The sequence below is a fragment of the Polypterus senegalus genome, chromosome 10, assembly GCF_016835505.1.
Source record: "Polypterus senegalus isolate Bchr_013 chromosome 10, ASM1683550v1, whole genome shotgun sequence".
In the NCBI taxonomy this organism is placed as follows: domain Eukaryota; kingdom Metazoa; phylum Chordata; class Cladistia; order Polypteriformes; family Polypteridae; genus Polypterus; species Polypterus senegalus.
In genome coordinates, this window is record NC_053163.1 from 179,756,373 (window position 1) to 179,777,481 (window position 21,109).

The following is a 21,109-nucleotide window of genomic DNA, read 5'->3' on the forward strand; positions in this document are numbered from 1 at the left end:
CATTTAGAAATCACATTTTGGAAATAACTTAACCACTTAATAAGGTAGCACTACACCACAAGAAAAACAAAATTCAAAATTATAATAATGGCATAGAGACAATGTGATCACATCCAGGGTAAACTTGATATGACACGTGTCACACACGTGCACATGGGAGACTGCTTAAGAGCTTAAAGAACTGTAATTATCCGCCAGACCAGGGGTTGGCACTGTCCTCTGATGCTTTCTCTCTGCAGACCAACTGAAGGAACCTCCCTCTGATGACATCACTTCCAGCTCCCCTGGACCCACCCCTTCCACCATTTTGTTACTCTGTAATCTGTTCGTTGCAGACCTCTGTCTGTAGAGACCTTTTATAGTTTGTTTTGCAAACTGTTCCAAGTATACAGGGATATATACAGTAGTATATCCCAGGCCGGCACCACCATTAAGGCAAATTGGACATTCGCCTATGGTCAGATCATAATTGGTGGGGTGCAGGCTAGGGAACCCAACCGTATGGGTTAGTTACCAAACAGTTGGTTGGTACATTAATAAGCTTGGCCTGGGGCTCAAAATAATCTAACACCGGCACTGGGTAAACCCCAACTCTTTATCCTGGTTTTGTCTCCATTTATTCCCCACAATGTAATGTTGCCGAGAAAGAAATGCATCACCATAGAAAAATGTCAATGTAATTATAAAATAAACAAATCAGGACGTTTCCATAAATCACCAGAAATCCATTTTTTACACTCTAGTCGTCCTCAAATTTCTGGTAGCACAGATCACCCGTCTCTAATGTAGAGGACTTGCTAGCAGCGGTGTTTTAGGTGGGAAGCTGCGTTGCCAGGGGTCCGTATGGTGCTACTAACCCTAATCCTTCTCTTCTCCAGTTCTTCACTCTATTTTCAAGCTCCCCATTTCCATCAGGCTTCTCTCATCGGTCAACACCAGCAACCTTCAGAGACCCCCTTCAATAGGGCAGTTTTGCATGGTGGGTGTTGCTTACAAAACTCTGCTAATTTTTCAGAGAATGTTGTTTTTCCTTATTGAAGTCAAAGAATGAAGTTAGGCTAATGAAATAATGCAACAGCAAAGGATGCTGGAGTGAGAAAAACGTGAATAACCCACATGGCCTGCGGGAGTCTACCGACAGGTCAGAAATTCATGTAAATGTATGAAAGCAGGACTGGGAGCGTCTCATCATGAAACAAACGTTTCATTCGCTCTGCTTGCATTCATCTTTCACTGGGATTAAACCTAACAGACTGCATAGCATTGTGGGAGTTTGTGCGACGGTATATGAATTAAACTAGCATCAAACTGCAACGTGTCTTACCTGGCAGGTCACTCAGAAACAGTTGTTTCAGTTTTAATCAATGAGCTGCTGGTTTACTCGTTTGGCACCAAAATAGAACAAAAAAAGGACGTTTTAATGATATCAATATTTCCAACTAACCTGAAAAAGGTGGCAATGGGTGCCGTGCTCCCCATTGTGCAGAGCAATGTCAAGTATGGCTGGAAGTCAGACTATGAAGCGACTCTCGTCAGAGGACAGCCCAAGGCCAGGAAAGCAGTTCGACAGGCCACATCAGGCGAGGCCTCTTGGGACTGTGGGATGCCAGATGGGCTTTGCTCGGTGACAAGCATGAAGCTTTGACAAGCTCTTCTGGACACCGCTTGTGCAGGACTGAGTACAGCTGTTCACCTCAAATCCCCCCGCTCCCCCATTTGACAGTCACTGGCTTACATGGGATTAAGCCAAACCCTGGGGCTAACATTTACGCGATCGTTGGCCGAGACATCATAGGGGCAGGGTGGGGGGGGCAACAGCATTTTCATAAAAAAACAAAAAAAAAGCTAATTTCAGAGCAGTCTGGTTCAGAAACCACAGGAGAAATCTTTTCTGATAACTCTTCAAAAAAAAAAAGTGTCTACTCTGAGGACCATCAGAATTCATTTCCCTGACCTTGTAAAAACTATACATTTGGTTATGCTAATTTCTTAGTTTTTAAATCTACTGGAATCATTTTCCTCAGGTAGGTGCCATTATCTACTTAGAGACAAATTCCTATGCAAGAAATATTTAGGAAAAAGAATATTTCAAATAAGTTATCGCATATACTCACGTATAAGTCGGGTCTTGAAACCCGAAAAATCGATCATAAAAATCAGACCCCGACTTATACGCCTGTTCAAAAATACGATGTCATAATTTTTTTTCTTTTTAACATCTTCTTGCCTCCTCCAATCTCGCCTCAGATTCTCAGACACATCGAATTTTGTTGCAGCAGCGCAGTTCCCAATTTCTTTCGCCACTTCAACGACTTTTAATTTCAAACCAGCTTCATATTTCCTTCTGATCGAACGCTCCGCCCTAGATAAGGGATGCTCTTACGATAAAGGTGTATGAGGGTGTGAGATACAAAAAACACAAATCAGTGCAAATGTCACTTCAGAGTAGTTTGGGTATTACCGTGTGGTCACGTAGGCACAATATGTAGAAAAGAAGGCCGTGTGCTCCGTGGTTACTCTCTCAGCATATCAATCTCTTGGACCAATAGCATGAGTTTTCCGCATTCGACTTATACGACCGACATTATAAAACACCAGAAATTATATGGTAAAATCAAGCCCCGACTTATCCGCGGAAGAACTTATCTGTGAATATATACGGTATTTGTTCCCCCAGCCCACATCAAGCCCATACAGATTTGTATTTCCCCTTGGATTAAGCTTCATGCATCTCCATGTATCCCAATTCCTACTCCTTATAAAACCGTTCAAGGTCTGACGACTTCAACCGTAAACATTCAAGACTCTCCAATGGGATTCCACTGAGGGGTATCATTATGGCTCACTCTGCTACCCCAGTGATGCTTTAAACTGTGTGCCTGGATTGACGCATTGAAACTCTGATCGTAAATTGACCCCGTCTTTTAACACCATCCCCCTAACAATTCTCATATCCGACTACATCTAGTGGCATAGCAGTCAGTGCGGAAGCTTTACAGCTCCAGTGTGGCGTTCAGATAAGTCAATAGCAGGACCAAGAATTGAAGTATACATATACTCACTCCATCATGTCTCATCCCACATGCTAAAGACGTTCAACTTAAATAAATAAACTAGATAGAACTGTGGGTGTGTTCAGGGGGTAGATAGATAGATATTGCCCGGCCGGGACACCCTTTTGAGGAGAGGACCAGGGGAGTGGACATATCACCAGCAGTACCTCCCCCAGGACACGAGAGGGCAGCCCCTCTGGTTTACATTGGGGCCACGTGACTGGAGCTTAGAAGCTCCACCCTGCGATGGCCCTTGGCCACCACCAGGGGGCACCTGGACTGTTCCGGAGCCGTGGTCTACAGCACTTCTGCCACACCCGGAAGTGCTACCAGTAGAGGAACCGGATTCCCTTGCAGCACTTCCACCACACCTGGAAGTGCTGTCAGATCAAGGAGCACCTGGAGCACTTCTGGGTACAGTATAAAAGAGGTCACCTCACTCCAGCAAGCGAGCCGCAGTCAGGTGGAAGAGGATGGAGCTTGTGAGGAGTGGAGTAGAGGTGGCAGAAGAAAGGAAAGGTCTGTGAGCATTGTGACTAATTGTGCACTGTGATATTGTGTTGTGGAATAAAATGTGTGTGGTTTGGACATCTGGTGGTCTCAGTGTCTGTGGCATCTCCCGATCTATAAACAAGAGAACAATTATAAAGATTTGGGGAGACCACCCCATATATATTGTCGCTACCAACACAATATGGTCACGAGTAATCATAAAAGACTGAGTCTCATGAGACTGATGGGTTTGTTCTTCTACTTTCTTGGCAGGAAGAGGTGGGATAGGAAGGGAAGTGAAGTCAGTAGAGAGGTGTGGTCTAGAGCCAGAAAGGGGTGGGGTTTTTTTTTTTTTTTTAAAAAAAGTGGTCTTCCCTTCTGAACGTCGGCAGAAAAGGCATTAGTGCTGTTCATCAACCCGTCTCTGTTGCTTACCCTCATCTAAGCCCTTAGACTGCCTTCCATGCACACGTGTGTGACAACATATACACACACACACACACACACTTACACTGGAATGACTATAAAGCAAGAAAAATTTATAAGAAAAGTTCTGACTTGGTGGTCACAGTCACAGTGAGGTCAGATGTAGACATATTGCAGTTGATATAAAGGAGCCCCCGTAGTGTTTCTTGACACACTTCTGTTGAATGATTCATTGGCTGAATGTCCTCAGTATTGGTGTGTCACAGAGATGACGTTTGGCATCGTTCATAATGGCCACTCCAGGTGGTCCAGAGTGTGTCCTATAACTGAGCCTGCCATTTTAATTAGCTTGTTGATGCAGTGGGCCTCTCCTGAAGTGATGTTGCCAGCCCAACACACCCCCAGCACAGAAAAATCAAACTGACCATCACAGAGTTATAGAAGATGTGAAGGAGGTCACTTTACATCCTGTTTTGTCTCTTCTCATATAGTAGTTCTTCTATGTTCCTAGACCAATCCAACCGCTCATTAACACGGACCACCTCTACATCCAGTCCTTGATCAGCGACAGGACGTAGAGGCTCTTTGGTGCGGTGAAAGTCAATAAGCAGTAATAATGAGTGAGTGCTCATAAGGTTTGGCTAGCGCATGTGCCCGATGCCATACAGTCAATGTAGCGGAGGTTAAGCTAAAGTCCCGAGTGGAAATAAGTGGATTCAGAAATTTCTGAAATCACCAGCTTATCGTTTCATCTCTTTTGGTCAAATGCCTAAGTGTTTCTAAGAGAATGTTAAGACTTTAAGGCCTTGACGTGTCCAAGTTCCATTTTGAAGCTTTGTTTTATATCCATCTTCCTATATAATACGTTACCATGGCTGTTCATTTGTCCGTCCAGGATTTTAAATCACTGCTGATACCAGCATAGGTGAGACATCCCCACTCACAATTACAGCAGCGGGTCCAGATGGTGTATCGCCACGACTGCTGAAGGCCTGTGTGCTGGAACTGGGGAGTCCTCTACAGCGCATCTTCAACCTGAGCCTGGAACAGCGGAGAGTCCCAAGGCTTTGGAAAACATCTTGTATCATCCCAGTCCCAAAAGGTATCACGTCCTAGTGAGCTGAATGACTTCCGGCCTGTTGCTCTGACGTCACATCTGATGAAGACCATGGAGTGGCTGCTGCTTCACCACCTGAGGCCACAGGTCCGCCACGCCCTCGACCCTCTGCAGTTCGCATACCAGGAGAAGGTGGGAGCGGAGGATGCCATCATCTATATGCTACACTGATCCCTCTCCCACTTGGAGAGAGGCAGTGGTGCTGTTAGAATTATGTTTTTGGACTTCTCCAGCGCCTTCAACACCATCCAACCTCTGCTCCTTAGAGACAAGCTGACTGAGATGGGAGTAGACTCACACCTGGTGGTATGGATCGTGGACTATCGTACAGACAGACCTCAATATGTGCGTCTTGGGAACTGCAGGTCTGACATTGTGTTCAGCAATACAGGGGCGCCGCAGGGGACTTTACTTTCTCCGGTCCTGTTCAGCCAACATACATCAGACTTCCAACATGACTCTGAGTCCTGCCACGTGCAAAAGTTCACTGATGACACTGCTATTGTGGGCTGCATCAGGTGTGGGCAGGAGGAGGAGTACAGGAAGCTAATCAAGGACTTTGTTAAATGGTGTGACTCATCTTAATACCAGCAAGACCAAGGAGCTGGTGGTGGATTTTAGGAGGCCCAGGCCCCTCATGGACCCTGTGATCATCAGAGGTGACTGTGCAGAGGGTGAAGACCTTTAAATATCTGGGAGTGCAGCTGGATGACAAATTGGACTGGACTGCCAATACTGATGCTCTATGTAAGAAAGGTCAAAGCAGACTTTACTTTCTGAGAAGGTTGGCATCCTTCAACATCTGCAGTAAGATGCTGCAGATGTTCTACCAGACGGTTGTGGCGAGTGTCCTCTTCTACGCGGTGGTGTGCTGGGGAGGCAGCATAAAGATGAAAGACGCCTCACGCTTGGACAAACTTGTTAAGAAGGCAGGCTCCATTGTAGGATTAAAGCTGGACAGTTTAACATCTGTGGCAGAGCGACGGGCATTAAGCAAACTCCTGTCAATCATGAAGAATCCACTGCATCCACTTAACAGGATCATCTCCAGACAGAGGAGCAGCTTCAGCGACAGACTTTTGTCACCGTCCTGCTCCACTGACAGACTGAGGAGATCGTTCCTCCCCCACACTCTTCAATTCCACCCGGGGGAGTAAATGCTAACATTAATTTTATTTTAATTTTTTTCTTTTTTTTCATTTTTATTACTATTTAATTTAATATTGTTTTTTGTATCAGTATACTGCTGCTGGATTATGTGAATTTCCCCTTGGGATTAATAAAGTATCTATCTATCTAAAACCGTATGAACTATTGACCTGAAATTTGGTACATATATACTACGTTATCTCTACGATCCACTTTTGGGGTGATGTTTGACCTTCAAGGTTATTCCTCTTTTTATTTTATTGTAGAATCAACTCTCAGCAGTGGCTAGCCGTGCGACGCATGCGTACGGGTGTCGTTCTCATCCCTACCACCTTTGCCGTCACTTCCTCTACCTCTTCCTATCTTTAAATTATTCTTGAAGCAGACTGAAGACTTAAGTGCCTGCTTAAGTGAAAAATTAAGAAAAACGCACTAAGTAATTGCAACACAAACACCGATGTAAATCAGTGTAAATGCGAAAAGATGCCAATGGAAGAAGAGAAGAAGCGGGCCGCTAGGGTGAAGAAAAGAAGAGCTGCTCAGGAAGCAGCAAGAGCATCAACCTCTGAGCAAACGGATGCTAAACGTACAGAGAAAGAGTATCAAGTCAAGTGTATTCACTTCACGTTATCGTGTGGTGCGTCGTTACTGGTGGATATACTGTATAATTAAAATAAATAAATAAATAAAAAGTCACGTTTTCAGTTCATTTACAATGTACTTATTTGGCTTTATCCAAAGTGACATACTGTACAACACTTATGATACAACTGATAACAATTCATTTTTGTTCTTCCAGTGGGTGCACAGACACGTCAAGCAACTTCCTTGTGGTCACAGTGTCAGTAGCGAGATTTGAACCCACAACCTCAGGGTTTGAAGTCCAATGTATTAACCACTATACCACCCACTTCCCAATGTCTTAATGCCACTGCTGCTTATTTCAAAATGCATTTTTTTCACAATAGTTTGGCCTCTTGTCAATCAAGACAGAGACCACCAGTGCCTACTGGTTAATCCGTTGCTTATTGAAGGAGGAAGTCTACCCAAAGATCTTTAGCACTACTTGCCTTCCCACTGGTGACAATGGTTGGTGGGCACAGTTCCATTTTGCAGATGAAATAGAAAGATCATTTAACACACACTACTAATCTGGGAGAAAATCGATGATGTACTGGAAATTCTCCTGACAACATTTACTGCATCGCTACGCCACATTTTCATACAGCGGATGTAGCAAAAAGTGCTTTACACAATGGCAAAGAAATAGTTTCATGTAACTAAATTTAAAAAATTAGAAAGTAATGTACTCTTAGCATACAAAAAAAAAAAAAGAAAATACATTTCTTACGTATATAAGTGTGCAATTAAGAGAAGAGGAGCCCTTAAACATTGACAGATAAGCGCTGTTCAAATGTTGATTAAGATGTCATTGAGCACTGGACTCATCAGGTAGAAGGGTGCTTTCATCCGATTGGCCAACCCAGTTGTAGAACAGCCAATAGCAGGGAGGCGGCTTGTTGGCCGAGGTATGCAGGACTCTGAACAAATCAGAATCCTTTCATGTGATGTAATCTGCTCTTGCATTTTGCTTTGTAGCGTGTGCTATTAATATTTTACTATTGTATTGTGTTTAAGGTGGCAATGTTAACAGATCTGAAGAGGACTACTTGTGTTCTGTTCCGTGTTGTATTTACTAACCCACTACACGCTCAACCTTCTTCCATTTTTTTTTCCACCCCTACAATGTTTTCTTTTTTGATTTTGGGAGTTAATTTTTTGTCTTTTTAGGGAGTCGAGGCTGGGGGGCTGTCACAAAACAGGGCCTGTTAAAGCCCATTGCAGCACTCCTTGTATTGGCTAATTAAACAGATTACAAATGCAAGCTTTCGAGGCAGCGAAGGCCCCTTCATCAGGCGAGGTGCAACAAAGAAACTGAAAAATACACTGTGTGCACAATTATTAGGCAAGTGAGTATTTTGACCATATCATCATTTTTAATGCGTATATTCCAACTCCAAGCTGTATTAACTTGAATGCTTATTGGATTTAAGCACGTCAGGTGATGTGTATTTGTGTAATGAGGGAGGGTGTGGCCTAAGGAGATCAACACCCTATATCAAGGTGTGCAGAATTATTAGGCAGCTAGTTTTCCTCGGGCAAAATGGGCCAAAAAGAGATTTAACTGACTCTGAAAAGTCAAAAATTGTAAAAAGTCTTTCAGAGGGATGCAGCACTTTTGGAATTGCTAAGATATTGGTGTGTGATCACAGAACCATCAAACATTTTGTTGCAAATAGTCAACAGGGTCGCAAGAAACGTGTTGAGAACAAAAGACGCAAATTAGCTGCCAAAGATTTGAGAAGAATCAAACGTGAAGCTACCAGGAACCCATTATCCTCCAGTACTTTCATATTCCAGAGCTGCAACCTACCTGGAGTGCCCAGAAGTACAAGGTGTTCAGTGCTCAAAGACATGGCCAAGGTAAGGAGGGCTGAAACCCAACCACCACTGAACAAGAAACATAAGTTGAAACGTCAAAACTGGGCCAAGAAATATCTGAAGACAGATTTTTTTCAAAGGTTTTATGGACCGATGAGATGAGAGTGACTCTTGATGGACCAGATGGATGGACCTGTGGATCAGTAATGGGCACAGAGCTCCACTCCAACGTGGAGGTGGGGTACTGGTATGAGCTGGTATTTTTAAAGATGAGCTAGTTGGACCTTTTGCATTGAAGATGAACTCAAAATCAACTCCCAAACCTACTGCCAGTTTTTCGAAGACACTTTCTTCAAACAGTGATACAGGAAAAAGACCATGATTTTTATGCAGGCCAATGCTCCATCACTTGCATCGAAGTTCTCCACTGCGTGGCCAGCCAGTAAAGGCCTTAAAGATGAAGGAATAATGACATGGCCCCCCCTTCCTCATCTGACCTAAACCCTATCGAGAACTTGTGGGCACTTCTTAAACGCTAGATTTACGGGGGAGAAAAACAATACACCTCTCTGAAGAGTGTCTGGGAGGCTGTAGTCACTGCTCCACAAAAAGCTGATCGTCAACAGATCAAGAAACTGACAGACTCCATGAATGGAAAGGCTTAGGACTGTTATTGGAAACAAGGGTGGCTATATTGGTCACTGATTGATTGATTTATTTTTTTTGAAATGTCAGAGATGTTTATTTGTAAATTTTGATGTGTTTGTTTATTATTCTCACTATAACAGATGAAAATAAACAAGTGAGATGGGAAAATTTTCATTTTTCCTTTAGTTGCATAATAAATCTGCACACTAATAGTTGCCTAATAATTGTGCACATATGTATTCCCCTGATGATGTTCACACTCACATTTCCGTTGTGAAACATTCAGGTTTATTAACATTTTGGATTGACTGATAGCACTGTGTTTGTTCCATATTAAAATTAATCCTCAAAAATACAACTTGCCTAATAATTCTGCACTCCCTGTACTCTCACTCCTACTGGGACGGCAAAGTGATTTTTTTCTTTCATCTTAACCACCTTTTTGTTCAAATGTTAGCAAAATGAACACATCCGAGATGAATTAACCCTGAAAGAAGAGAACAATGCACTAATAAAATGTAGAGATAAGATAACCAGCACTACAGAAAGTCCTGTAAGGATTTTGTTTTTCAGGTGTATAGGCCTCTGATGTAGTCAGCTGGTCTGTTAGTCCACACGTCTGCTCATAAAACTCTTGTCTCTATTCAGACCATTTTGCCGAGTGTACTGCTATGCACTCCTTGTGTGATTTTGGGCTATATAAAAACCAAATACGAGTACTAAAATTTCAACAGGTCTTCAACAGATGACACAGCTAGAATGAAATTTAAATTAAGTTAAAAATGAAATGTAAAAAAGATTGCAGAAATGTTAATATGAGATAATATACAGTACAGGTGTTTACTGCTCACTATGATGGGAAATTGCCCCCTCGATCATCTATCATGGCCCAATGCGGCTACAGAATATCAGTGCACAAATACTGCCAATCTCCCCTAACATCACGTGCTCTACCTGCTAAGCGGGTCTTTAATTGGTGGTGGGCACTGTCAAACTCCTCCTAGCAGCACCAGCCACTCGGACTTTTTCACACATTCGCTAACTGAACGTTAGTTTCTTCCTCCACTGGGCCTTTGAAAATGTTAGCTTCACACCGCAACATTAGATTTGCTGAATCAGCCTGGTGGTCTGGTTTGTGTTCTGAAGACCCGATTAGGTGGGCATGGCTTGTGGTGCCCTGGCTGCTTCATATCATCATTGCGAGCCCAAGCTTTCAGATAGCCTAACTTCACGGTGGGCAGCAGCTGCCCGTTTCTACACATGATATTGCAGATTAGACGGGTTGCATTCCCAAAGTGGGTTCTTACTTGCAGATGGCAGTGGAGACGTAATTAAAAATAAAGCAAATCATGAGTCAGATTCATGCACAATTTATAAAACTCTTCCTTTTTTTTTTTTCTTCTTAAAAGCCCGTATACACAAAGCCTCGCTCTCCACGGAGAACATCGCCGAAGCTTCTAAAGCTCCGTGACATACGAGTCTTTCAATACGCTGGGCTGCTCTCGTTTATTACCACGATGCATAAAACATGAAACAGCACTTACAGCAGCACTTTGGGTCTCTCCGATCTGGTTCTGTGCCTTTCCACTGAAAAAGTGTGCCGTGTGGAGTCTTTCGAGCTTTTCTCCAGGGACAGGTATTTGAATTGGGCGAGAGGAGCCCTTGTGCCTCTGATCATCCAACATTTCTTACTGTTGCGACTTAAAGGGGCTGCTGTGAACTGGTTCAGGTCATATCTAACTGGTAGACACTATTCTGGGACTTCAAATTCCTCTTTTTCAACTACTGCTCCTCTTAAATGTGGTGTTCCTCAGAGATCCATTTTGGGTCCTATTTAATTCTCTATACACCTTCACCCGATTGGAGCGATTTTTAGGAAATCTAACATTTCTTTCCACTGCTATGCTGATGATACACAGCTTTATATTCTCGTCTGCAACTCTGCAATAAATCAACTGCACAACTGTCTTTCTGAACTATGATCCTGGATAATTTTCTTGATCTGAATCAAAATAAAACGGAGGTGCTTATAGTGGGTCCATCAGCTAAAACCCAAATTGGTCTTGGACTTCTCGGCTCTCTCTCTGTATTTTGCAAACCAAGTCTTCAATCTTGGTGTTATCTTTGACAGTAAGCTCTCTCTTGAGAAACAGATTAATTCTGTAGTTAAGAGTTGCTTTTTCCAGCTTCATCTATTAGGTTAGATCAAGCCTTGAGAAAGCTACTCATGCTTTTATCTTCTCTCACCTCGATTACTGCAACTCGCTGTGTTCTATGATTAGCAAATCCCTGATACGCAGGTTACAGTTGGTCCAGAATGTTGCTGCTCACTTTCTGGTTGGGGCAATAAAGTCTGATTTTGTTTCTCCAATATTAGCTTCTTTACACTGGCTGCCTGTCAGTTTGAATTGATTTTAAAATCTTGTTGCTAGTTTTTAAATCTTTACATGGGCTTGCTCCTGCCTATTTATCTGAATTGTGTGCTTTACACCAGCTATCTAGAGTGCTTAGATCTTCTAGTCAATTGTCTCTTGTTGTCCCTCGTACCAAGTGTCAAACTAAGGAGGACAGACAGAGCATTTACAGCTGCTGCTCCTCGTCTGTGGAACTCTTTACCTCATCACATAAAGGAGTCGTCTATAATTGAACTGTTCAAAACGAGATTAAAGACTCATTTCTATTCACTTGCATTCCATGACCTTCAGCAATACTGATGGTTTCCTCATTGTGATTATGTAACATTACTTCCATTTATTTATGCTCATTTTATTTATATTTTTCAGATATCTCTAGATATCGATAGAGAGATAGATATATATATAGAGACACAGAGATATAGATATCTGTACAGTTAGGTCCATAAATATTTGGACAGAGACAACTTTTTTCTCATTTTGGTTCTGCTCATTACCACAATGAATTTTAAATGAAACAACTCTGATGCAGTTGAAGTGCAGACTTTCAGCTTTAATTCAGTGGGTTGAACAAAATATTGCATAAAAATGTGAGACAACTAAAGCATTTTTTAACACAATCCGTTCATTTCAGGGGCTCAAAAGTAATTGGACAAATTAAATAACTGCAAATAAAATGTTCATTTTTAATACTTGGTTGAAAACCCTTTGCTGGCAATGCCAGCCTGAAGTCTTGAACTCCTGGACATCACCAGATGCTGGGTTTCCTCCTTTTTAATACTCTGCCAGGCCTTTACTTTCAGTTGCTGTTTGTTTGTGGGCCTTTCTGTCTGAAGTTAAGTCTCCAACAAGTGAAATGCCTGCTCAGTTGGGTTAAGATCAGGTGACTGACTTGGCCATTCAAGAATTTTCCACTTCTTTGCTTTAATAAACTCCTGGGTTGCTTTGGCTGTATGTTTTGGGTCATTGTCCATCTGTATCATGAAACGCCCAATCAATTTGACGCATTTAGCTGGATTTGAGCAGACAGTATGTCTCTGAACACCTCAGAATTCATTCGGCTGCTTCTGTCCTGTGTCACATCATCAATAAACACGAGTGTCCCAGTGCCACTGGCAGCCATGCACGCCCAAGCCATCACACTGCCTGCCTCCACCGTGTTTTACAGATGATGTGCTATGCTTTGGACAATGAGCTGTTCCACGCCTTCTCCATATTCTGGTAGAGGTTGATCTTGGTTTCATCTGTCCAAAGAATGTTTTTCCAGAACTGTGCTGGCCTATTTAGATGTTCTTTAGCAAAGTCCAATCTAGCCTTTCTATTCTTGAGGCTTACGAGTGGCTTGCACCTTGCAGTGCACCCTCTGTATTTACTTTCATGCAGTCTTCTCTTTATGGTAGAATTGGATATCGATCACGCCACCCCTGGAGAGTGTTGTTCACTTGGTGGGCTGTTGTGAAGGGGTTTCTCTTCACCATGGAAATGATTCTGTGATCATCCACCACTGTTGTGTTCTGTGGACGTCCAGGTCTTTTTGTTGCTGAGTCCACCAGTGCTTGCTTTCTTTCTCAGGATGTACCAAACTGTAGATTTTGCCACTCGTAATATTGTAGCAATTTCTCGGATGGGTTTTTCTGTTTTCGCAGCTTAAGGATGGCTTCTTTCACCTGCATGGAGAGCTCCTTTGACCGCATGTTGTCTGTTCACAGCAAAATCTTCCACATGCAAGCACCACACCTCAAATCAACTCCAGGCCTTTTATCTGTTAATTGATAAGACATAACAACGGACTTGAACACACCTGCCCATGAAATAGCATTTGAATCAATTGTCCAATTACTTTTGGGCTCCTGAAATGAAGGGATTGTGTTCAAAAAATGCTTTAGTTGTCTCACATTTTTATGTAATCGTTTTGTTCAACCCACTGAATTAAAGCTGAAAGTCTGCACTTCAACTGCATCGGAGTTGTTTCATTTAAAATTCATTGTGGTAATGTACAGAACCAAAATTAGAAAAAAGTTGTCTGTCTAAATATTTATGGACCTAACTATCTATCTAATTCTGGCCAGCAGCCCACAGTGAACCAGAATCAACTTCAAACAAGAAAGAAAAAAGTAGGCCAATGTGCCCGGGCGACAAGGGAAATCAGCCTCCAACTGAAAGAGCTCGACTGCTCTGCCATCCCAGCTGGGCAGCGGGCATAAGCAGCTTTCAGGGATTGCTTCAGATGGCAAAAATGAAAAATGGTTTTTCCCTCCCCTCCTTCCCACGCCCCACCTACACGACTCTAAATTAAAAACTCACACTTTAAGAATGAAGCTGTGAGTTTACACTTGGCAGAGGCAAACAGGCAAAGCCTGCCTCGTGGCTTCCCGATCAGGTTCATGTCACCTCACGTGCTTCTGTCAAGGGAAAAATTAAAATTTTGCAGCTCGGAGTTGCAGGTTAACTCTTATTGGGGACATAACTCTGCACAAAGGAGAAGTGAAGACAGCAACTGCCAAAGTTACAATTAGAAATGCCAGGAGGAACCAGTCTTACCGGCTTCATGGAGGCAAAAAAGGTAGAGCAGCACATACAGTACCCGGAGCAAAAAAAAATAAATAAAAATGACAAATCACAGAGAACTTCCATTCATTAATCGGTCCTCCTCTTTCACTGCAGGAGGCGAGCCCAGCTACGGAAAACGAGAGCAGTAATCAGTGCTGCACAGGAGGCCAACATCACAGGGGACGCTCTGGAGGGACTGCAGGAAACCCAGAGAGAGAAGAAGAAAGGGAATGCTGGACATCAAGGAAGACTCTGTGCCCAAGCACCCCAACACACCCTCTTCTCACGATGGACCAACTGGTGACCAAACCAGACAGACTCGTCATTAGGGGGCAGATGCAAGTAGTGGGATATGCGTGTGTGTCAGCAGCACTCGACACAAAGCAGAAGGGTCTCACCATACGGAGGCCATTCCTCTAACAGACCCACCATTAGGTTACCAGAGGATGACAGCCCAGGTGGATACATGGGGCCCATCTTGAAAGCACGGGACACAAGTTTTATGACCTCTTTGTTAAATATTGACACAAGTGGGTGAACACAAGGACAACCACGAGGAGAACTATGAGAAGGTGGCAGCACAAGGCACAAACATCAGCAGCCAGTCATCGGCCAGGCTTTAAAACCCCTTTCATTTTTGCCACTTAAAATCATTATGTGACAAGGTTCATAACTGAAAAAAGAAAAGAGAGTTGTGCTTCCCTTAAATCAGCAAAATGAAGTCCTTAATTTGAATACATCTCCGGTTTTGCATGTCCGTTAGACCACACAGGTGACAATCTCACTGTCGCCTGCAGACGTGACAATTTAATACCACCTTGCTCCCTTCACAGGGCCATCTTCAGTTCCACCTGGGGGTGGTAAACGTTAACATTCTACAAAGCAATTGTCTGTTTTACCTTCATTTTTATCACTCTTTAATATTTTTATCAGTATGCTGCTGCTGGAGTATGTGGATTTCCTCTTGGGATTAATAAAGTATCCATCTCCGGCTTAGTCCACACCAGCATTTTCACAGAGTACCTGAAAGTATCTTCACCCACACTAAAACAACCAAACGCACCATCGGTGGAAAGCAGCAGAGGACGTTTTCCCCCCATGCTAGACATTCACTGGCAGCTTGCATTTACACATGAACAGCAAAAGGCAAATACTAAATAAATATATAAAGAAAGTTGTTTGGACAGGGGGTGGCACGGTGGTGCAGTGGGTAGCGCTGCGGCCTTGTAATTAGGAGACCCAGGTTTCCATGTTCTCCCCGTGTCTGCGTGGGTTTCCTCCGGGCGCTCCGGTTTCCTCCCACAGTCCAAAGACATGCAGGTTAGGTGGATTGGCGATTCCAAATTGTCCCTACTGTGTGGGTGTGTGTGCCCTACAGTGGGCTGGCGCCCTGCCCGAGGCTTGTTTCCTGCCTTGTGCCCTGTGTTGGCTGGAATTGGCTCCAGCAGACCCCCCCAACCCCGTAGTTAGGATATAGCGGGTTGGATAATGGATGGATGTTTGGACAGGCGGGTGAAAATGTTATTGAGTGTAACACACAAGTGTGAGAAAATGTAATAAGCGGGATCCAATCAGGGCAGGGCCATGTGATATGCATGAACCAATCATAGCCCAATTACAGTCTGCTTTAATAACTTGTCATCTGCAATGTTGAGCTGGCATTCTCCAGAGCAATACAGTTTGGGAAAGCGTTTTTTTAAAAAAAAAAATCTGTTTTCTGGGGTTAAACAAACATCAGGGTAATGTGTACAAAAGGCAAAGATCTCTAATCTAAAACCTGCATCTATAAACAGAAAATAAAAAATTAGTAGTGTGGCTGGAGACTCCGTTAACATTCGTACCTTTGAGATGTTCCAGCAGGCAGAACAGGGTCACAATGCAGACTCCTTGGTCCGCCGTTCAGCCACACCGACTCGCCTAACGTACAGCAGTGGCGGTGGTCTGACGTGTGTGGAGGTGCAAGTAGGGATGTGCGTTTTCAACGTACGGCTTCAAGCTCAGTCTGGGATTTTGAAAACTGGACAATACAGATCATATGGGGGCAGTGGAGCAGATATGCACTTTTAAACAAAAAGTAGGAGGTTGAATTGAATTTAGTTTTGTTAAGCTTGTTTTTACGGAATGTTACAATGCTCTTAATTTAAAAAAAAAAAATTAAATTGTAATGCTGCTAAATTCCATTTTTAAACCTACATACTGCCACTGTTTTGTACCACGGTAAACAAGAATGCAATAAAACTGAGAACTTTACCATAGTTAGTAGACATTATTAGGATGCAAGATGGATAAACAAGAATACAAGGCAGAAACTTCAGTTAATGGCGTTCATAAACACACACACACTGCAGGCCCAACTACCTAAAACAGAACGCCTGGTATTGTCGGGCTTCTGTCAGTCCTTGAACAAAAATCACAGTCGTCATTCCAGGACAGATGGTCATTCCTCTTACACCCAATGATGTTTCAACTCTACTTTCAACCTCACAACGCTGGAAGTGCACGAAAAAGCACAAAAAATTGAATTCAAAGTATATTAATAATATAATGAATGAATAATATAATATAAAGCGCCTTTCACTAACCCAAAAACAAAAAAAAAAATTTTTACACAGAAGACAAAAGTTCATAGAAGAGGAAAGTTTTAAGTGGAGATTTAAATGGCGACAGAGAGACGGAGGAAGAGAGTTCCAGAGTGGAGGGGCCAGAACGCTAAAGCAGTGCTTCCCAAATTCAGTCCTGAGGACCCCCTGTGGCTGCAGGTTTTTGTTCCAACCCCGTTCTGTTTTTAATTAAACTCCTGGGCTAATTAAGTGATGTGTTATTTCCCCAAGTTGTGTCTTGGGAACAAATATAGAAATTAGAAATCTAAGTTTGGTTAAAAAAAAAGTTCTCTCTCTCTATATATATATATATATCTATCTATCTATCGATCTCTCTCTCTCTCTCTCAGGGGGGTCGAACTCCAGTCCTGGAGGGCCGCAGTGGCTGCACGTTTTCATCCTAACCCTTTTCCTAATCAGTGACCAGTTTTCACGGCTAGATTTTTTCTCCCTTCATTTTAAGAGCCATGTTTTTAAAGATTCAGTCCTCTGAAATGACAGCCAAACAGAAATGAGAAACAAGCTAACAGATGACCAGCTAAATTGGGGCTTCAAACTCCAACTAGATTTTTAATGAGAATCCCATTCATTCTGCTAATTAAGCTTGTGTTTTGAGCACCATCAAGATGTTCTGGTGACCTGAGAGATCACCTTTACTGAAACCTTCACTTTTATTTTCACATATTGTGTGATGGGCACAGGTGAGCTAGCCATGTGGCAGCTCGTTTTTTGCCTCATTATTGTTTGGCTGCTAATTAAGGAAAAAGAAACTACTAAGGGGGCCTGAATCAAGTTAATTAAAATTAAGATGAAAGAAGCTAATTAGCAGCAAAAGCTGGTCACTCATTAAGAATATGGTTAGAATGAAAGCCTGCAGCCACTGCAGCCCTCCAGGACTGGAGTTCGACACCCATGATATTATATCTCTCTATATATATACTCGGCAAAAAAAGAAATGTCCTCTGACTTTCAACTGTTTTTACTTTCAGTAAACTTAATGTGTAAATATTTGTATGAACACTAAAAGAGTCAACACCATAAGACATAAACTAAAAATGTTTCACAATGTGTCCCTGAATGAAGGGAGGCTCAAAATCAAAAGTACCAGTCAGTATGTGGTGTGGCCACCAGCTGCTTGAAGTACTGCAGTGCATCTCCTCCTAATGGACTGGACCAGATTTGTCAGTTCTTGCTGTGAGATGTTACCCCACTCTTCCACCAAGGCACCTGCAAGTTCCTGGACATTTCTGAGGGGGAATGGCCCTAGCCCTCACCCTGCGATCCAACAGGTCCCAGACGCGCTCAATTCCTTCGACGATAAACACAAATCCGTCCATCACCCCTGGTGAGACAAAACCGTGACTCATCAGTGAAGAGCACTTTTTGCCACTCCTGTCTGGTCCAGCGAAGGTGGGTTTGTGCCCATAGGTGGCGTTGTTGCTGGTGATGTCTGGTAAGGACCTGCCTTACAACAGGCCTACAAGCCCTCAGTTCAGCCTCTCTCAGCCTATTGCGGACAGTCTGAGCACTGATGGAGGTATTGTGTGTTCCTGGTGTGACTCGGGCCGTTGTTGTGGCCATCCTGTACCTGTCACGCAGGTGTGATATTCGGATGTACCGATCCTGTGCAGGTGTTGTTACACGTGGTCTTCCACTGCGAGGATGATCAGCTGTCCTTCCTGTCTCCCTGTAGCACTGTCTTAGGCGTCTCACAGTGCGGACATGGCAATTTATTGCCCTAGCTAGCCACATCAGCAGTCCTCATGCCTCCCTGCAGCATGCCTAATGCACGTTCACGCAGATGAGCAGGGACCCTGGGCATCTTTCTTTGGGTGTTTTTCACAGTCGGTAGACAAGTCTCTTTAGTGTCCTGCGTTTTTAGAACTGTGACCTTAAATGCCTACTTTCTGTAAGCTGTTAAGGTCTTAACGACCATTCCACAGGTGCATGTTAATTAATTGATTATGGTTAATTGAACATGCATGGAAAACATTGTTTAAACCCTTGACAATGAAGATCTGTCAAGTTAGTTGGATTTTTAAAACATTATTGTTGAAATACACAGTCCTGGAAAAGGGACGTTTCTTTTTTTGCGATTATATCTCTATCTCTATCTCTACATCTATCTATCTCTACCTCTACCTCTCTCTATCTATCTCTATAACTACATGTGACCTGAAAACACAAGTGACAAGACAGGATGCTTGACACCTTTGACTCCAGTCATGGGTCCGTTGCCTTTACTGGGTATATATGAGCTAAGCCTCCTCTTTTGAAAGAGTGTTACCAGTTACCCATAGTTCTCTGGGTGAAGAAAAACCACTTCATGGTTACGCAAAATTTTCCCTGAACAAGTTAACCACGGTGTCCAAGTGATCTTATTGAACGCACTCCTTTAACACAAAGATTTGATTTTCACACACAGCAGAAAGTATTTTTTCTGGGATTTTAATCCCAAAAAGTATTTACATGTTACACCCTTTTCTTTTGAACACCATGTATATTATGATCCAAAAAACTTGTCTTGTAATCGCCTAAAATGTGCCCAACATATACTGTAAATATTTACACTGATCAAGGTAATTTGCCATTGAATGCTTAATTGCCATGTAGTAAAACCCTAATTGACTCTTAATTTCTCAGATGGCACATAACTTGATTTGTGAAAATGAATTTCAGCAGGGAAGACGGTGGCACAAATGAAGGGCACAGTTTGTTTTTCTGACAAGTCTGCCATTCTAGTGCACTCAGTCAGTCTGTCGGGTCACGCAGCGCTAGAGTTTAGAGCCTTAATTATTATTATTATTATTTGACCAGACTGAGCTAATTGACACCAATCGTTGGTGCACTGGATTAAACTTGCGTTGCTAATGGCTAGAATGGACGGCGTACATTTGTCTTTTTAAAAAGAGATTTTAGCCGATTTCAAGCCACTGATACTTTTCCTTGACCTTGTGTCCATTTTACAAACCCAGGTTGCCATTAGAACTGGTCAGTGGCATTTTACATTTAAAATATATTCTCTCAGGGTGCTTTACAGAGAAAAACATGGTTACTGTCAGAATAAAACAAACTTTTTTTCGCTCTTGCCTTAATGTGCTTTGTGTTAGTCTGACCTTGCTGCCTTGCCAAAGCATATTGCAGATTTATCTAATGCTGGGAAGAATGAAGTAAGCTCCACCAAATATTATACTATTGAAACATTTATAGATATTATACTATGTAGGAAAGGGTAGGTTGCTTTTTAGACTATCTCTATATATTAAAATGTACCAAGCAGTTATATGGGAATAATGTATTTTTTTTCTTCTTAATATTTTCATCTTGATTGTCATTCTACTTTTCTAGGTGCTCTGATTGTTTAATTAATCCACTATTTACTGATTAGTGGGTCTGACGCTAAGGTAGCTGCAGCCTTTGATTATTCCATGTTGTTTGCCAGCGTGTCTGCTCTGCTCATTTTTAATTGTCATTAATTAGATTACAATGAAGGAGAAAAACTGCACAGAGAAAAGGGCAAAAATAGAATGAATTCAACAAAAGAGAGTTAAGCATTTAAATCAATAGCAAATGCAGAAATATTTCCAAATGTCTTATAAATGTAAAAATCATGCTGCTGTGCTTTTCTGAATGTCGAATAGAAGAAAAACTAATCCCAGCTAATTAAAGGAGCTCAGTGCAGCCACAGGGGGTCCGCAGGACTGAGGTTGGGAAACAGCGCACTAAAGGACCAGCCCCTCAGGGTGGAGAGTCTGCAAGGCGATGACAGCTCGAGGACCTCAGAGAGCAACAAGGACTGTAAGGAGGTAGGAGCCGAGTGAGGCAGAGCGGGGCAAACGTTATGCAGGGCTTTGAAGGCGAGAAGCAGAATCTGGAATTTAATCCTTGATGGATGCTCGGAGAAGATGTGAGCAAACAGATCCATACTTTCAGATTTATAAAAACGTTCAACGCTTCCGATGTTGCATGTGCAAAGTCTGTCATTTAAAATTTCAGAGGCAAGTTTTTAAATCCGTTGTTGTTGAGGAATTGTTTGCCTTTAAGCCTAAATCCCTCCGGACAACAGAGGCAGAGTTTAAAGCCGACTGGCAGAAGGTGTCCAGTCCTGGAACGAGAAATCTAATGTCAATATAAACTCAATAATATGCGATCTACCAACCTAAACACACACACACACACCCCTTTAGGATATGAAATGCAAACACAGAAGCCGGCTGA

General features: G+C 42.6%; 1 long non-coding RNA gene across 1 annotated transcript in view; it reads right to left on the bottom strand.

Annotated features, from left to right (window-relative positions):
* LOC120538377 overlaps positions 1-21,109 on the bottom strand; it is a 98,741-nt gene that overhangs the window by 14,209 nt on the left and 63,423 nt on the right. The window lies entirely within an intron of this gene.